The sequence below is a fragment of the Pseudophryne corroboree genome, chromosome 2 (assembly GCF_028390025.1).
Source record: "Pseudophryne corroboree isolate aPseCor3 chromosome 2, aPseCor3.hap2, whole genome shotgun sequence".
In the NCBI taxonomy this organism is placed as follows: domain Eukaryota; kingdom Metazoa; phylum Chordata; class Amphibia; order Anura; family Myobatrachidae; genus Pseudophryne; species Pseudophryne corroboree.
The window spans coordinates 107,670,719-107,689,184 of NC_086445.1; the positions used below are offsets into that span (position 1 = coordinate 107,670,719).

Sequence of the window (18,466 nt, forward strand, 5' to 3'; positions counted from 1 at the left end):
TTGCAACAGGGTGAGTATCGCCAGCTGTTAAATCACCGGGGGAATTCAATTAGATCCATTAGTTTAATGAGTGTGAAATAGGGTAGTAGCCTTGGCCTTTTCCCCCCAAAATTGCTCAGATATTGTCGTTTTTTTTAAAGAGTGGATTAGGTGAAGAACATGAATTTAACCCTATCCAAAATGATTTTAGTAAAATATATATATATATTTATTTATTTTTATTATTTTATTTATAATTTTTTTCAAACATCGGAACATTGCAACCATCGTGACTTCAGTTTTTAGAGCCCAGACAGCTGCCAGGTACACAGGGGGTCTTGAGAGCAATGATTTACACTTACCAGCGGATGCTATTGTCTGCAGCCGCTGGGGTTGGGGGATCCTGCCGTGCTGACCGTTCAGCAATGATCGGCAGCACGGCAACACTGGGGGCTGGAAGGCAGAGGGACCTGACAGCAGCAGCAGAAGGGAAGTTTCCCTTCCCTCCCGCTGCTAACCCTGTTTAACTGACTGATGTGAACAGGTCAGATAAAGCACTTGCAGGCATGGTCACATCTGATGCACCATGCCAGGCAAGTGGTTAATGCCTATTTAATTAGAGACCCTTTTATTGCCCGTTAAATTGAAAATTTTTGGGCATTAATGCATAGAATCCGTGATAAATTCCCGGAACTATGTGTTTGAGGTTGTGTTGAAAACAGGTTATTTATTTGAGATTTATTTATAGGTCTACTCAGACCACCCAAAAATCCCAGTTAAGTGCAGCCTCCGGGGCTAATTGAATAGTCCCAGAGGAACAATTAGCCCACGGTACATTACCGCAGCTAATTGAATTCCTCTTTAGTGTGTAAAAGTCATATCTTGCTGTTGTTGTTTCTAATGGTTCTGTGTTTATAAAAGATTTGTATTTGTTTCCAGGTAATAGGCCCTACACACTGGGCGATATTACTGAAAGATATGAACGATCTCGTTCATTAATGAATGAGATACCGCTCATATCTGTCAGTGTGGAGGCACCAGCAATGAATGACGCGCGGCCCCGCGCTCGTTCATCTTTGGTGCCCCGTCGTTTGTGCATGCAGGCCAATATGGACGTTCTCATCCATATTTGCCTGCACTACTATGGAGCCGGGTGACGGAGGGAGTGAAGAAACTTCACTTCCCCGTCACTGCCCCCCCTCCGCCGGGTCGTCTGTCGGCCATATCCGCTCGGCGGCGGATCGCATAGTGTGTAGGGCCCTTATATCTACCTACTCACATATACTCTACTGACCACAGGAGGACCATTATCTTTGAATATTTGCATCTGTTTCGAGTGTATTCAGGAGATTAAGGCAAATATTTAGTATCTCGATGTATGACAAAGGGACCACAGCAGATATCTCCGAATTGCGCCATCGTATCCCCTCGGACTGCCCACTTGTTCTCTGCTGTGGGCAGCCGTTGGGGAAGGGGAGTGCACGGGGCTGCCAGGAAAAGTGGGGACTTGCCCACCTTTCTGGGGGGCCTTATTGTAAAATAAACACGAATTTCGTGACTATAAAGAACCTTGAGATTATTTCTAATCGCTTTATTTTCTAGGTTGTACATTATTTCTTATAATTCCTATATCATATGCACAGGGGCTGGCTGGCACCGTTGAGCATGGTGGGCAAACACAAGCAATTGGTCCCAGTCTTTCCATTTATTTTGTTTTATTAATATGACTTTTATAATCATTGCTTAAAAAGTACATCATGTAGAGCATTAACAAATATTGGATGAATTGATCATTTATTTTCATGTTACTTTTATGTAATTGGCTACTTAACAAAATCAATTTATTTTATGGCAATTTAGAGCCCACAGTCTGATCTTTTCCTGAACCGAAAACCTTAATTAATTTATTTCAGATTCAAAATGCAAAGATATTAACAATAGATTAGCACTGATAGAAACACTTTTGTTTTCACCTAAAGTTATCTGTGGAATGATAACAGCAAGATGAATAAAGATGAATAAAACATACATAAGAAATTACCATACAGCATACAACTTAATTTACATTTTCAGCTCAGAGATAGGGCGACCTAACAAATGAGTTGTCATTCCCTTGGTCTCTCTTCCTGTCTTCTGATTGGTAGACAGCTCCACCAATCAGTGTGTGGAGCACTAAAGCCACTGGCCCTAAATCTGTAGAATTCTTCCAGCCCAGCGGTAGATGGCATCTTACCGCTAGCCCAAGCTGACCGTAGGCCTGATTCATGTTTGTAAGTAAAGCAAAAAAAAAAAAGAGCAAGTAACACTGTGTCTGGATCAAACCATGTTGTTATGCAAGGGGGAGCTAATACATTAAGATTTTTCTGGGCAGGGTAAATACTGGCTGCTTTTCCATGTAGCCCACACATTTTAGACAGCTTTATTTTACACTGTAAATTATATTTCACTTTGTAGTTTGTACACATCCCACCCAAATCTAAATCTCTCTGCACATGTTACATCTGCCCCACCACCAGTGTAACATGGTTTTGCCCATTAGCTTGCTTTTTTGTTTTACTTCCAAACTTAAACCAGGCCCCCTGTACATTCGGTATAGGAGTATACTGTAAATACTAAAGGCAGAATTTGTGTTTTTGGTTGTTTTTCCATTGGTTTTTGCTAACTGACAATTTACTAAAGTCAAAACCTACAGCAAACCAACCCAAAACCTAACTTTAGAACATTGGAGAAACTTATTTATATGGACCAAGTACATTGGTAGAGTGAGGGGATGGAACAGGGGGTGGCATTCATATGCCTCCCCTGTCATTTTTAGGCATTTGTTTTTTGCCAGGAAGAGGCTGGGGTTCAGAGGCAGTGGACAGGTGGCCAGTCCTCAGCATCAGAGCCCCTGGCTGCCACTGCCGCCTGCACCTCCCTTCAGCCTACGTCATCGCTGCCAGCTGCACCTCCCGCCAGCCCCTGGCCGCCATCTACACCGCCCGCTCCTGCAGTGCAGGGAGTACTGTGACCCAGACAGTGGCACCCTGATCACCTGCAGCGGGGACACCATCCGGGACAGCGGCCTGGGCACCACAGGGTGTTCCATGGTGCATGGCTCTATGTCACCCACTGCCTCCATGTCACCCACTATCTGCTTATCACCCCAGCCTCTCTCTGTCATCCCTGTCTATATCTGTCTCCCACTGCCTCCCTAGTTACCCACTATCCGCCTGTCACCCTCTACCTCTCCCTGTAACTCACTGTCTCTGTCACCCACTGCCTCCTAATACCGCCACACCCAGAGACCAGGAAGTGCAGAGAAGAGCTGGTTGTCCTTGGGGAAAGGGATTCCATTTTTTGGATAGTCCCCACTGCCCTAAGGATTCCACCCCTGGGATGATTAGTTTGGTGCTGGTTTCCAGTATGTCTGGTGGACCCCACACTGTGTGTCCTCCTACGAACTGCTGCTATCGCAGCATCATCCCCCTAGCTGGATTAACCATTTAATAATATTTTACAGTAACATAGCATGCTGAGATCAGAAATATCTCTGTAGGACTTCACCTCTGTAGCTGATGTCTGATTTGCAGTCGGATCTGTTGCAGTATAAGGGTTTAAAATCCAATGGGTATTCACATCAGCTTTTAAATGACAGTCAAAACCTGATGCATAGAAAATGCAAACTGCCATTGATAATTATCAATATCTATCAACTTTTAAATAGACCTAAACAAGATCTTTAGTAAATTTACCCCATAGACTCAGCTACAAAGAACAATACTGTATACGTGTTTATATTCATAAGGAAGAGCGCATTCCTGCAACATATACACATTACATTTCTGGTTAATCATATAAAATTCAGTTACCACTCATGCCGGAAGGGCTTTCCTCTGGCTTGACTGCTAAGTCACCGTGTTGGGGCATACCTTCCATTTGGTTTATGAAGCAGATGGTTGGCAGTTCTAGGACTTTGTCCGTCTTTAACTTCATGGTGTCAGAATCCCCATCTGCCATGATTCTATCCGTCAATGCAAGGTCCTGTCGGAGGGAGGTCCTTTGCAGGCTCAACCGCATGTTCCTTGCAAGGGTTAGGGTCATCAGCTGGACTGTCTTCCTCCTCAATTGTTCATTACCTGCAGCATACACAAGAGGAGGAAATTCTTCCAGGGAGGGGAAGAGTACTGTTGTAGCAGGGGTGGGGGTTTAGTGTTACTGCAGTGGAAAGGCAAGGGAGGTTGGGGTAGGGTTTGAGACAATGGGAAGTACGAGAGCCACTGACTCAGATGGAAAAGGTGGGGGAGGGTTGGAAGAATTCTTACACTACTGGTGCTGTATCTTATTTTTATTTCTTTGTTGTTGCACCAAATGCAGGATAGTAGCAGGTCCCCCTTCTTGCAGTCCCATGGCTGTAGCTGAAGTGTAGGTTCTTACCCTCTTGGGACAGTCCCTGTAGATGTGATCAACCGAAGCACAGAGGTTGCACGTCATTCTCTTCAGGAAGTCTTTAGTCTAGTGTCACAACTTTGCCTTTCTTGTTGGCTGAGATTTTGCAGCTCTTCCACATGAGGTCTGTCCACCACAGTTCCTGCAGTTCCATGTCTGGTCAGCATCGTGGATGATCCCTGCAGATCCACCCAGGTAAAAGTCTTGTGGTAGCTGCTGGAGTACATCTGTGTTCTTCTGTCTGACAATGACAGCCAACTTGCCTGTCCAGAAGCCATTTCTATCTATGATCTTGGAGGGGTCCTTAATTACAGTGCAGAATTGTCTCCGAAATGTAGCAATATCCTCCAGGTGTGTGTGGGTTCTACATTGAAACAGTCACCCGCCTCTCTCTTTGGATAGAACAGTTGCCAACAAATCAAGATAAAGGGGATTCAGGCCTATCAGCTTTCACCACTTTACAGTACCTCTTGCAAATAGCAATAGAAGCAACGCTGATGTAGAAGATCTCCTTAAAATAGTTCTGGATGCTAAAGGTTTCTGTCATAGAAAACCCCTGCTCAAAGATCTTCTTCTTGCAGAAGGTAACTGTTGTCATATCTGAGTGCCTTCAATCCAGTTCCTTCAGCTTCAGGGCCATGGCATGCCTAATCCAGGGCTCCAGGGTAGGAGCACCCTGAGGATGGTCCTGGCTGGGCTTCCCTGTCCTGATGCAGGAGTGGTGAAGGTTGAAGGACCAGAATCGGGCAGAGCTTCAGCTTAATTGTTTTCCTTTATCTCTTCTTCCGGGATGTGATGGCTGGAGTGGAGGCTGAGGCTGGCTCCAAAGCTGAAGGGGGAGCTGAAGCTGCAGCCGCTGTGGCTAACCTTTCTGCTTCTCTTCTCAGGATGCGGAGGGAGCAAGGTAGCTTCTACAGAGGACAGAGCATAACAAGTCTAACCTTGAGCATTTCCTTGTAGAACTTCTCCTCTCTTCAAGATAAGTCCTTCCTCCTTACAGTCTTCATACTTCTCAGTCAGCCCTTGTTATAGTTAGTTAGTTTGTTATGAGGACAGTTTTCAGTCCAAGAAACAAGATGCAGCACTGTCAGTCAATATAAACTAACAAGAACAGATGCTACACTTGATCTTAGCTAAAAGGCCTAGCAGCAGCAGAAAGGACAGAGTGAAAGTTGTGGTCCTGGAGCTCTATGTTTCTCCTGCCCTTGAAGAAACTTCTACAGTATGTGCCAAGTGAACAACGCCTGCCATTATACAACTACCACAATTAATAAATCATGGAAGGTTTTGTTTTTCAATTTTTTTGTTCCATTGACATCTTCATCAATTTTACATTGTGTATGTAAATTTATTAGCTACACAAATATGTGTTGCTGGTCCCCAAGCACAATAAATATTTAATATAATGTTTTCCCCCAAGAGTGAAAATGTGTGCTTTAGAAGAGAATCCCCATTAATTCAACATATAGAAGACATATCGTTGTTACCAAGAATCATGAATGCTGCTTTTATTTGAATCCATGATTAATATGATATCAGATAATGAGATTTAAATGCTAAAATCCTAATTACTTCCATAAAAATAATAGCAGGGTAACATTGTGCTGAATACTGTACTTCATTTAATCAGCACTCTCTCAGAGGACGTTTATCACCCTGTGCTTTCAGATGTTATCTAACCAGGCTCACTAATAAAACACACACACACACACACACACACACACACACACACACACACACACACACACACACACACACACACACACACATGGTTGTGTCTGCATACAACACAAAGCCTTTTTTGCATAGAGATTTCTATTGGTTATTGCTCCAATACATTACTAATTGAAAGAATTGATAAATCAATCAGTCATGCAATCATTCTTGTATTTTTTATGGACTTTGTCTCCTTCTGAGCTGCTGTAAAACAGTATCATTATGGTCTACTGTGTATAGACAAACATTTTATTGGTTATTCTCCAACACATTACTAATTTAATTAATTAAGCAATCATTGTTGTATATTATGGCCTTTTTGTCCCCTCAGAACAACCTCACATACTGTATGTTAATTTTAATTACTTAATCAATCGATCAATCAATCAATCAATCAATCAATCAATCGATCATTCTTGTATTCTTTTATGGCCTTTTCACTACTGATTTGATGCAAAACAGAAGGTCGATATAGTCCACGTCTCTTTTTTTTTCAAAATACAGATCCAAAACCAAAACGTGAGGGCAGTTTTGGCAAAACCAAAATACAAAGTTACTGTAATACAGATCCAAAACCAAAAAAATGGAGGTCAGCGCTCATCTATAATTATTGTCTAAATATATTTATAGACATATAGGGGTATATGCAATTGCGGTCGAATTGACGCGAAAGTCGAAAAACGGGGCATTTTCGACAAAAAAAACATGTCGAATTGGATTCGACAATGCAATACAGTACTTTTCGTCAAAATACCTGCCGTTTCAGATTCGACTTTTTGCAAATCGACATTTTCAAAATTCGACATGTCTGCAATGGTCAAAATGCGGCTTTTCGACAAAAGTATATTCAATTGAAGAATGTCGATTCGACAACAGTGCTTTTCGACAGCAATTTCGTCAATTTCATTCCGCCTCACTTTGCTGGCGGAATCTAATAAAAATTTTTAAAAACATGTTTTTTTTTTTGTTGCTAATAGCATATCTATTTATATTAGAAGGGATTATCTACTTGGTTTGTCAATTTTTGACCCACAAGTATTTTTTCATAGATTTTTAAAAAGAATATTTTTTTCTTCACTCTGCTGAGGGGAATGTACCCATGATTCAACAGTTTTACCCAGGATACACTTCTGCAAAGCCACTCCAGTATTGGACCAGTTTACCCCACTCTACCATGGACATCCTACTTGTGATGTGGACCTGAACCACCGCCATGTTAGAGTCACTCTTTCAGGTGAGATGTATTGGTCAAAACTCCATCTTGTCTGAGTAACCTGTGTATATGCGCAGTGTTGCTGGGACCTTTTGTTCTTTCCCAGGGTGGAGGAAACACTCTCAAATTACCTCCTTATTCTCTTCCGCAGGTCTTGTGGAGTATCCTTCCTGATTTGCAGGAACCAGCCTGGATTTGAAGGGACCGGACAGTTCCCCTGCTGTACCATGGGCGACCTACTTGTGATGTGGACCTGAACCTCCGCCATGTTGCAGACAACCCCCCCCACAGGTGAGATGTATTGCCCAAAACTCCCTCTTGTCTAAGTAAGCCAGGCATGTCCCAACTGCGGCCCTCCGGCATTTGCAAAACTGCATATCCAATCATGCCCTGACACAGCAATGCTTACGCTGTGTCAGGGCAAGCTTGGATGTGTAGTTTCTCAAGTGCCAGAGGGTTGCATTTGGGACAAAGGCCGATGTAACCTGCTTGTTTCCAAGTGTTGCTTGTACCTTGTCTTTGGATGACACCATACTATTCTCTTCCACAGGTCTTCTTGCGGAGTATCCTTCCCAAGGTGCAGGAACCAGCATGGATGAAGGGACCAGACAGTTCCCCTGCTGTACCATGGGCGACCTACTTGTGATGTGGACCTGAACCTCTGCCATGTTGCAGACACCCCCCCCCCCCACCTCAGGTGAGATGTATTGCCAAAAAAACCCTCTTGTCTAAGTAAGCCAGGCATATCCCAACTGCGGCCCTCCGGCATTTGCAAAACTGCACATCCAATCATGCCCTGACACAGCAATGCTTACCCTGTTTCAGGGAATGTTTGGATGCCTAGTTTCTCAAGTGCCGGAGGGTTGCATTTGGGACAAAGGCCGATGTAACCTGCTTGTACCTTGTCTTTGGATGACACAAATACCTGGAACCTCATACTATTCTCTTCCACGGGTCTTGCGGAGTATCCTTCCCAAGGTACAGGAACCAGCGTGGATGTCAAGGGACAAGACAGTTCCCCTGCTGTACCATGGGCGACCTACCACAATACCACTGCATCTCTGAAATGCCATTTTACATTTTATCAACTAATAATTTAAATAACTAAAAACCACACAAAACTTCTCATTTTAAAAATTTATTGAAGAATTAAAATTGTATTTATTTTTGGATTAAAAAATAAATTGAAATAAAAACAAAAAAAGTAGTGTTTGTTCTTCTTTACATTCTTTTCTTGTGTAGAGATCTGTGGAAAAAAAAGAAATTCCATATTAAGTAAAGACACTAATGATGTCATGTTCATTCCTTTCCCAAGAACATTTGTGGAACCACACAGCCCAGCATGACCCATTGCTGGACTGTGTTGTTCCCCAAGGGCAGGCAGTCCAAAGTGGCAGAGTGGTGTCAGTGGTCAGCACTTTGACATGCCTGCACTTGTGGAACCACACAGCCCAGCATGACCCATTGCTGGACTGTGTTGTTCCCCAAGGTCAGGCGGTCCAAAGTGGCAGAGTGGTGTCAGTGGTCAGCACTTTGACACGCCTGCACTTGTGGAACCACACAGCCCAGCATGACCCATTGCTGGACTGTGTTGATCCCCAAGGTCAGGCGGTCCAAAGTGGCAAAGTGGTGTCAGTGGTCAGCACTTTGACACGCCTGCACTTGTGGAACCACACAGCGCAGCATGGCCCATTGATGGACTGTGTTGTTCCCCAAGGTCAGGCGGTCCAAAGTGGCAGAGTGGTGTCAGTGGTCAGCACTTTGACACGCCTGCACTTGTGGAACCATACAGCCCAGCATGACCCATTGCTGGACTGTGTTGTTCCCCAAGGTCAGGCGGTCCAAAGTGGCTGTCACAACTGAGGGCCTGAGCTGATGGGAGGCAGCCTCAGTTGTAGGGGCTGAGATGTACCGGAACCTGGGAGGTTGTATCAGACCCCTGGACATGTAAGTAACATGAATAATAACTGCCCGAAGGCGTGACCACGACAACTTGGATAAAAGTCAATGATGTTTATTATGACAACTCCGCAACACAGCAGCAGTAAAAGAAAACGTAAAAGTCAGCAAAGAATAAATACAGTTCCTGGGTACTACAGGATGGCAGGAGCCACAGGGCACTGGTAGTGTGAGATAGTTCTTATAATCTTCTAGATGGAAAGTCCTTACCAGGCCCGACTGTAGCAATGGAGATAACCCAGGATTGTACCAGCTGGTGTTCCAGGAAAAGCTGGGTTGCTGAAGATAAAACGGCTGCTGTGGATACTGGCTGGAACCAGACTGTTGTTAGCACGGAGTGGATACTGGCTGGAACCAGTTAAATAATAAATGAACTTGGGAGCGATGAAATATGAACTGAAATGTAGAACTTGAGAGCGGAGAAATAATAATACCGGTGGAGAGTGGTAAAGTGTAGAAAGGACACCGGCCCTTTAAGAGAAGCTGTACTCTGCTGGAAGCTGGGCTGGAAGCAGGTAATGTTGTAGCTGGAAACAGATGAATCCACAATGGATTGGAGAGTCAGGCTACACCGCAGGTGGAATGCTGATGCGGGTCTCTATGGTGGAAGTCTTGAGACAGGAGCTGGAACCTGGAAGACAATCACAGGAGAGAGACAAACAGGAACTAGGTTTGACAACCAAAGCACTGACGCCTTCCTTGCTCAGGCACAGTGTATTTATACCTGCAGCAAGGAAGGGATTGGCTGGGCAATTATGCAGATTAACAATACTGACAACAGATTGGAGGAAATGATCAGCTGACAGAATCCAAGATGGCTGCGCCCATGCAGACACTTGGAGGGAAGTTTGGTTTGTAATCCATGTGGTAATGAAAACAGTAATGGCGGCGCCGGCCACTGGAGACAGGAGACGCCAGGCTGACAAGTGCACATCCAACCACGCGGACACAGCGGAGGCCGCGGCTGACGTAATCGCCACTCTGACACTCTGCATGCAGAAGCTCAGGGACGGCGGCGGAGGCCGCGGGAGACGCCATGCCAGATGTAATAAGGCGTTACTGTGACAGCGTCTCAGAGAGACAGGAGAGGATGCAGGAATGTGAACATTAGGATAACAGATGGGATCCGGTCCTGGAGCGCTGAGCCAGCCTTAGGAGGCATCTGATGGGTAAGAAATGGCGTCCAGATACCCGGATCGTGACAGCACCCCCCCCCTTTAGGAGTGGCCCCAGGACACTTCTTTGGCTTTTGAGGAAACTTGGAATGGAATCTCCGGACCAAGGCAGGAGCATGGACATCAGAAGCATTGGTCCATGAACGTTCCTCAGGGCCGTAACCCTTCCAGTCAATAAGATACTGTAGTTGACCGTAACGGTGACGTGAGTCCAGGATCTTGGCCACTTCATACTCAACGCCTCGTTGAGTTTGGACTTTCGGAGTTGGAGGAAGTGAGGAATGAAACCGATTCAAGATCAGCGGTTTCAACAGGGAAACATGGGATGTCCTGGGTATTTTTAAGAAGGAAGGCAACTGAAGTCTGTAAGCAACAGGATTGATGACTTGTTCAATCTTGAGAGGACCGATATAGCGAGGTGCAAACTTCATACTGGGAACTCTTAACCTCAAATTCTTCGTGGATAACCATACCCGATCACCCACCTTGAGAGCAGGAACTGCTCGACGCTTCTTATCCGCAAACTTCTTGTACCTGAACGATGCCTTGAGCAGAGCTGATCGTACGCTCTTCCAGATATTGGCAAACTGATGCAAGGTGATATCCACTGCGGGAACAGAAGTTGCTGGAAGCGGTTGGAACTCAGGGACTTTAGGGTGGAATCCAAAGTTAGTGAAGAATGGTGTTGAAGCAGATGAAGAATGATACTGGTTGTTATGACAGAACTCGGCCCAGGGAAGTAATTGAACCCAGTCATCTTGAGAGGAGGACACATAGATGCGGAGGAAGGCCTCCAAGTCCTGATTCACCCTCTCGGTTTGACCATTGGTCTGAGGATGGTAAGCCGTGGAAAACTTTAGCTTGACTTGAAGGACTTGACATAAACTTCGCCAGAATTTGGCTGTGAATTGAACTCCTCGATCTGAGATAATTTCTTCAGGAAGACCGTGGAGTCGGAAGATCTCTTGTATGAATACTTGAGCCAACTTGGAAGCTGACGGAAGACCGGTGAGAGGAATGAAGTGTGCCATCTTGGTGAACCGGTCAACTACCACCCAGATGGTATTGAACTTGTTGCACATGGGTAAATCTGTAATAAAATCCATCGACAAATGGGTCCAAGGTCGACGGGGAACAGATAGTGGAACCAGTTGCCCCGCAGGCGACTGGCGGGATACCTTATGTTGAGCACACTTTGGGCAAGATGCAATAAACTCCAAGACGTCCTTTTTCAGAGTTGGCCACCAATAGGACCTAGAGATAAACTCCAGGGTTTTTTGGATACCTGTATGTCCGGCAAAACGGGAAGCATGGGCCCAATGCATGAGCTTCTTCCTTAGCATCGGTTTCACAAAACTTTCCCTGATGGGGGCGTAGAGTCCATCCCTACCGTGGAGAATGCCAACGGATTTATAATAGGATGCTTGTCTGAAGACTCTGACTCATTTTCTTGCTCCCATGAGCGGGAAAGGGCATCGGCCTTGCGATTCTGAGAGGCCGGACAGAACTGGAGTTTAAAGTCGAACCTGGAAAAGAAAAGTGCCCATCTGGCCTGACGAGGGTTGAGACATTGTGCGCCTTTCAGATATAAAAGGTTCTTGTGGTCTGTAAGTATGGTGATTGAATGAGAAGCTCCCTCCAACAGATACCTCCACTCTTCTAGAGCGAGCTTGATGGCTAGCAACTCCTGGTCGCCAATGGCATAGTTGCGCTCAGCTGGGGAGAACTTCCGGGAGAAGAAACTGCAAGGGTGTAAATGGCCATCTTTAGCCCTCTGAGATAACACCGCTCCTACTCCAACGGAGGAGGCATCCACCTCTAAGATGAAAGGAGAGTCGATGTCAGGCTGTTTCAGAACAGGCGCAGAGATGAACCTTTGTTTTAAAAGATGAAATGCTTGCATGGCTTCTTCAGACCACTTGGACGGGTTAGCACCCTTCTTAGTGAAAGCAGTAATAGGCGCCACAATGGTGGAAAAGTCTCGTATAAACTTTCGGTAATAGTTGGCGAACCCCAAGAACCTCTGGACCCCTTTGAGGGTTAAGGGTATCGGCCAATTTTGGATTGCTTGTAGTTTCTCAGGATCCATCTCTAGTCCGGAACCGGACACAATGTACCCTAGAAACGGAATGGACTTGACTTCAAAGACGCATTTCTCTAATTTGCAATAGAGATGATTGACACGGAGACGGGACAGAACCTCTTTAACCCAAAAACGATGTTCCTCTAAATCGTTGGCAAAAATGAGGATATCGTCTAGATAGACCACGACATGACGGTATAGAATGTCTCTGAAGATCTCATTGACAAAATGCTGGAAGACAGCGGGAGCATTACTCAATCCGAAGGGCATGACGAGGTACTCATAATGTCCGTCACGGGTGTTAAAGGCGGTCTTCCACTCGTCACCCTCACGGATCCGGATGAGATTGTATGCACCTCTCAAGTCCAGCTTTGTAAAGATGGTAGCTCCGCTAACTCTGTCAAAGAGCTCAGTAATCAGGGGTAAAGGATAACGGTTCTTGATGGTAATGTCGTTCAAACCTCTGTAGTCGATGCACGGCCGCAGACCACCATCTTTCTTTTTTACAAAAAAGAAGCCTGCGCCGGCTGGGGAAGAAGAAGGTCGAATGAACCCCTTTGCTAGGTTCTCTTTAATGTATTCCTCCATAGAATGCGTCTCAGGCAGAGACAACGGATAAGTTCGGCCTCGAGGTGGAACCTTCCCTGGAATGAGATCAATCGGGCAGTCCCATTCTCTATGAGGAGGAAGGATATCAGCAGAAGCTTTACTGAACACATCCGTGAAATCTTGATATGGAGGAGGTGGAACATCAGACGACCTGGGGGAGGAAGAACAGACAGGCAATACTTTAAACAAACATGTCTCAGCACAGGAGGAACCCCATGCCAGGATTTGCGTAGTCGTCCAATCAATTGTAGGATTGTGAAGACGGAGCCATGGAAGGCCCAGGACCACAGGATGTGTGGCTCTTGGAATCACTAAAAAAGAAATAAGTTCGGAATGAAGAACTCCCACTCTCAGACGAACTGGTAGAGTCCTTAAAGAAATAACTGCATCAAAAATTTTGCTGCCATCCACGGCAGTTAAAGAAATGGACGAAGGAAGTCTCTCGGTGGGTAGGGACCACCGTTTAACATAGGCTTCGGTAATAAAGTTCCCAGCTGCTCCGGAATCAAGGAGGGCAATGACGTTCCGATAACGTTGAGCAACTTGAAGCGAGACTGGGAGATTACAATCTTGAGGAGATGGAGAGGAGATCATTACTCCTAGCCGGCCCTCTCCTTGGCGAGCTAGGATTTGGAGTTTCCCGGACGTTTGGGACAGGCATTAATGGTGTGAGACGGAGCTGCACAATAGAGACAGAGAGACTCGGAGCTCAGCAGGAGTTAAACGGGAACGGCCAAGTTGCATGGGCTCATCTTTAGATGGTGACAGTTGACGAGGAAGAGGAGCAGAAGATTTTAGAGCAGATGATCTTCCACGCTCAGTTGCTCTCTCTCTGAAACGTAAATCAACTTTCGTGCAGAGCGAGATTAGCTCATCTAACTTAGAAGGTAAGTCTCTGGTAGCTAACTCATCTTTAATACGCTCAGATAAGCCATGCCAGAATGCAGCATACAGGGCCTCGTCGTTCCATGCCAGTTCGGATGCCAGGATCTGGAACTGTATCAGATATTGTCCTACAGTACGTGACCCCTGGCGTAAACGGAGAATCTCGGATGAAGCTGAGGTTACCCGGCCTGGCTCGTCGAAGATGCGCCTGAATGTTGACACGAAGGCAGTGTAGGAAGATAGCAGGGTGTCGGACCTCTCCCATAACGGTGATGCCCAATCAAGGGCTGAGCCACTGAGAAGAGAAATAATGTAGGCAATTTTTGTACGGTCACTGGGAAAATTGCCAGGTTGTAGCTCAAACTGAATCTCACACTGGTTGAGAAATCCCCTGCAGAATCTTGGAGATCCGTCAAATTTTGCTGGCGTTGGAAGATGAAGACGTGGAGCAGAAATGGGTAAGGTGGGTGGGGTTATAGCTGGAGTCACTGTGGTTGACGCACCAGACGCGCCTGATCCACGGAGAGTTGTCTGAATCCCATCCAGCCGAGTAGAGAAATCCTGGAGACAGCGGATGATGTGGCCCTGTGCAGCCTCCTGATGTTCTAGTCGGGCTGCCAGTTCTTGCATCGGCCTGGCCGCTTGATCCTGGTCTCCGGCTGGATTCATTAGGTCAGTGCTTACTGTCACAACTGAGGGCCTGAGCTGACGGGAGGCAGCCTCAGTTGTAGGGGCTGAGATGTACCGGAACCTGGGAGGTTGTATCAGACCCCTGGACATGTAAGTAACATGAATAATAACTGCCCGAAGGCGTGACCACGACAACTTGGATAAAAGTCAATGATGTTTATTATGACAACTCCACAACACAGCAGCAGTAAAAGAAAACGTAAAAGTCAGCAAAGAATAAATACAGTTCCTGGGTACTACAGGATGGCAGGAGCCACAGGGCACTGGTAGTGTGAGATAGTTCTTATCTTCTAGATGGGAAGTCCTTACCAGGCCCGACTGTAGCAATGGAGATAACCCAGGATTGTACCAGCTGGTGTTCCAGGAAAAGCTGGGTTGCTGAAGATAAAACGGCTGCTGTGGATACTGGCTGGAACCAGACTGTTGTTAGCACGGAGTGGATACTGGCTGGAACCAGTTAAATAATAAATGAACTTGGGAGCGATGAAATATGAACTGAAATGTAGAACTTGAGAGCGGAGAAATAATAATACCGGTGGAGAGTGGTAAAGTGTAGAAAGGACACCGGCCCTTTAAGAGAAGCTGTACTCTGCTGGAAGCTGGGCTGGAAGCAGGTAATGTTGTAGCTGGAAACAGATGAATCCACAATGGATTGGAGAGTCAGGCTACACCGCAGGTGGAATGCTGATGCGGGTCTCTATGGTGGAAGTCTTGAGACAGGAGCTGGAACCTGGAAGACAATCACAGGAGAGAGACAAACAGGAACTAGGTTTGACAACCAAAGCACTGACGCCTTCCTTGCTCAGGCACAGTGTATTTATACCTGCAGCAAGGAAGGGATTGGCTAGGCAATTATGCAGATTAACAATACTGACAACAGATTGGAGGAAATGATCAGCTGACAGAATCCAAGATGGCTGCGCCCATGCAGACACTTGGAGGGAAGTTTGGTTTGTAATCCATGTGGTAATGAAAACAGTAATGGCGGCGCCGGCCACTGGAGACAGGAGACGCCAGGCTGACAAGTGCACATCCAACCACGCGGACACAGCGGAGGCCGCGGCTGACGTAATCGCCACTCTGACACTCTGCATGCAGAAGCTCAGGGACGGCGGCGGAGGCCGCGGGAGACGCCATGCCAGATGTAATAAGGCGTTACTGTGACAGCGTCTCAGAGAGACAGGAGAGGATGCAGGAATGTGAACATTAGGATAACAGATGGGATCCGGTCCTGGAGCGCTGAGCCAGCCTTAGGAGGCATCTGATGGGTAAGAAATGGCGTCCAGATACCCGGATCGTGACAGTGGCAGAGTGGTGTCAGTGGTCAGCACTTTGACACGCCTGCACTTGTGGAACCACACAGCCCAGCATGACCCATTGATGGACTGTGTTGTTCCCCAAGGTCAGGCGGTCCAAAGTGGCAGAGTGGTGTCAGTGGTCAGCACTTTGACACGCCTGCACTTGTGGAACCACACAGCCCAGCATGACCCATTGCTGGACTGTGTTGTTCCCCAAGGTCAGGCGGTCCAAAGTTTCTTGAATATATACATTGAAACATGGCTTTACTCACCTTGGTACGCACAACACGAACTACGCCGTCCACTTCAATTTTCCACCCAATCCTATGAAGAAGCCAAAAATAAACACTAGTGAATAGTAAATTCACACAACAGTGAAAGCCTATTGTACACCAATACAAAAAGGAGTTTGTTTTTAAAAAAAAAAGTGGTATCAGAATAGCTCTTTGTCCCATCATACATGTAACCACAAGGAGCTTACATCAGTTACAACACGCGCCCGCATACATGCCCGCGCATGTATGCCTAGACATAGCTCCTTGGTAGTATCCGGTCACGGGTGGGGGAGCCCAACACAAAATTTAAAACAATAGTAAGGAAAAAAACAAACTAATGGGAGGGGGAGAAAGGGAAACATGAAAAACATAAATAGTAAATAATAAAACAATACGACTGGGCTTATGGTGGTTGTTGGCCATCCGGATCCTCTTCTTCCTCCTGATGTGGCGTCGATGCCCTGGGCAGCTGTGTGGTGTGTTGAATTAGCCTCGGTGGCCGTGCTGGTGTAGACGTGACGGCCGGTGGTGGTGGCATCTGGTAGGTGGGGTACATCCCTGTATATACTTGGTACAGCTGTGACCGTCCATACCAGGATCGTGGTGGAGCAAGGGCAGGAGGCGTCAGTGTGGCTTGTGGTGGTGGATGTGGTGGTTCACCAGCGTGTTGTTGAGCTGGCTCTGGGAGCTTATCATAGATCATCTGTAGCATTGTTGCGCTGATCTGGTGGCTGGTTGCGGAATGTCGTTGGCTCTCCGACATGTTGTCAACGCTGTGTGCCAGGCATGATGTGTTATCCACCAGCCGGTTGATGGATGTGGCCAGAATGTGAAGGATGTCCATAGCCTCCCTGTGATCTTCTCGTCTGGTCTTTTGCGTTTCTGCCGTGCTGTCGGCAAGAGCCTTTTGCATGTCAACCAAACCGTTTGCCATCTTCTCTATTGTCTTCTCAATGGCGTCCAGTCTGGTTCCAACGACAACCCGAAAACTATCCTGGCTGACATTCATCTCTGCTGCCAGGGTGTTTACCCTCTGAATATTTGAGAGATCCTGCCCTTGCTGTACGTCTGCCACCAATTGCATTTGTGCAGCTGAAAAGAAAATTAGAAATTAGTATACACATTCATACATTTGTTTGAAGGCTCACAATTTGATAATTACTCACACAGGGATGTAGAAACAGCGAGCTGCTGCACTTCCACCTCGTCGTCCGACGAATCCTGTAAGTCCGCTGCTGGTCCGTGGCACCTCTGTTTGCAAAAGAAGAAAAAAATAAAATAAAGTTAATAAACTATACAAAAATGCCCCCCCCCCCCCAAAACCCCCCCCCCAAAAAAAATAAAAACCTTCTCCATCCTGTGGTGCCGCTGCTCCAGGAGCTTCACTTGTCCTCAATTCTGGAGACTGACAATGCCAAATTCCTTTGTCGTATAAACAACCCTTTATGAAGTCTAAGAACACTGTACGCTGTTTACTTAAGAAGTACCGTACGGGTACGCTGGTTGCGTAACGATCGCTCAGCCGTAGGCGAGACGCTCAAGCGTCACGTTCGCTCACGGCCCAGAGATCACAGGACAGAATGATTCGCTATGGCGTAGCGGTTCGCTCGAGACCACGAGGAGATCACCAGCGGCGCAGACGCTCACAACGCTATACCTTTATGTCTAAACCTTATACCAATGAAATACACAGAATACCTTAATGTGAATACAGGGTGTAAGTGCAACCTTGTGTAACCTGACTAACTACAAAGCTGCTTGAGCGTTACCGACGCTCAAGTGAACACTTAACACTATAGGAAATACACAGATGCTGGTTTAGGGTCCAAAGCCTATTAACTGTATTATATCTAATATACTTGTAAAAAGAGAATAACAGTACAAATGATACACTACAATATAACAGAGACTTCCTAACCAAAATACAATACTATCTAATACAATACAATACTAGTCTAGGGGAGATGTGAGAGAAAAGAGAAAGGAGAGAGAGAGAGAGAGAAATTGGCGCACAGCAAGACAATGATTACGGAGAGAAACTTACGCACAAGGGTAACGATCGCAAGCGCTTCTGGACAGCCAGCTTCCCGATTATCAGCATTGAGAACCGTTTGATGAGAAGTGAAAGCTGGATGCCACAGGCCCGTCTTTTATGC

At 46.1% G+C, this 18,466-nt stretch overlaps 1 pseudogene; it reads right to left on the reverse strand.

The window, feature by feature from the left end:
• Nucleotides 1-5,458: 5,458 nt before the first annotated feature.
• LOC135052891 (U2 spliceosomal RNA) lies at nucleotides 5,459-5,560 on the reverse strand (annotated as a pseudogene).
• Nucleotides 5,561-18,466: the final 12,906 nt, after the last annotated feature.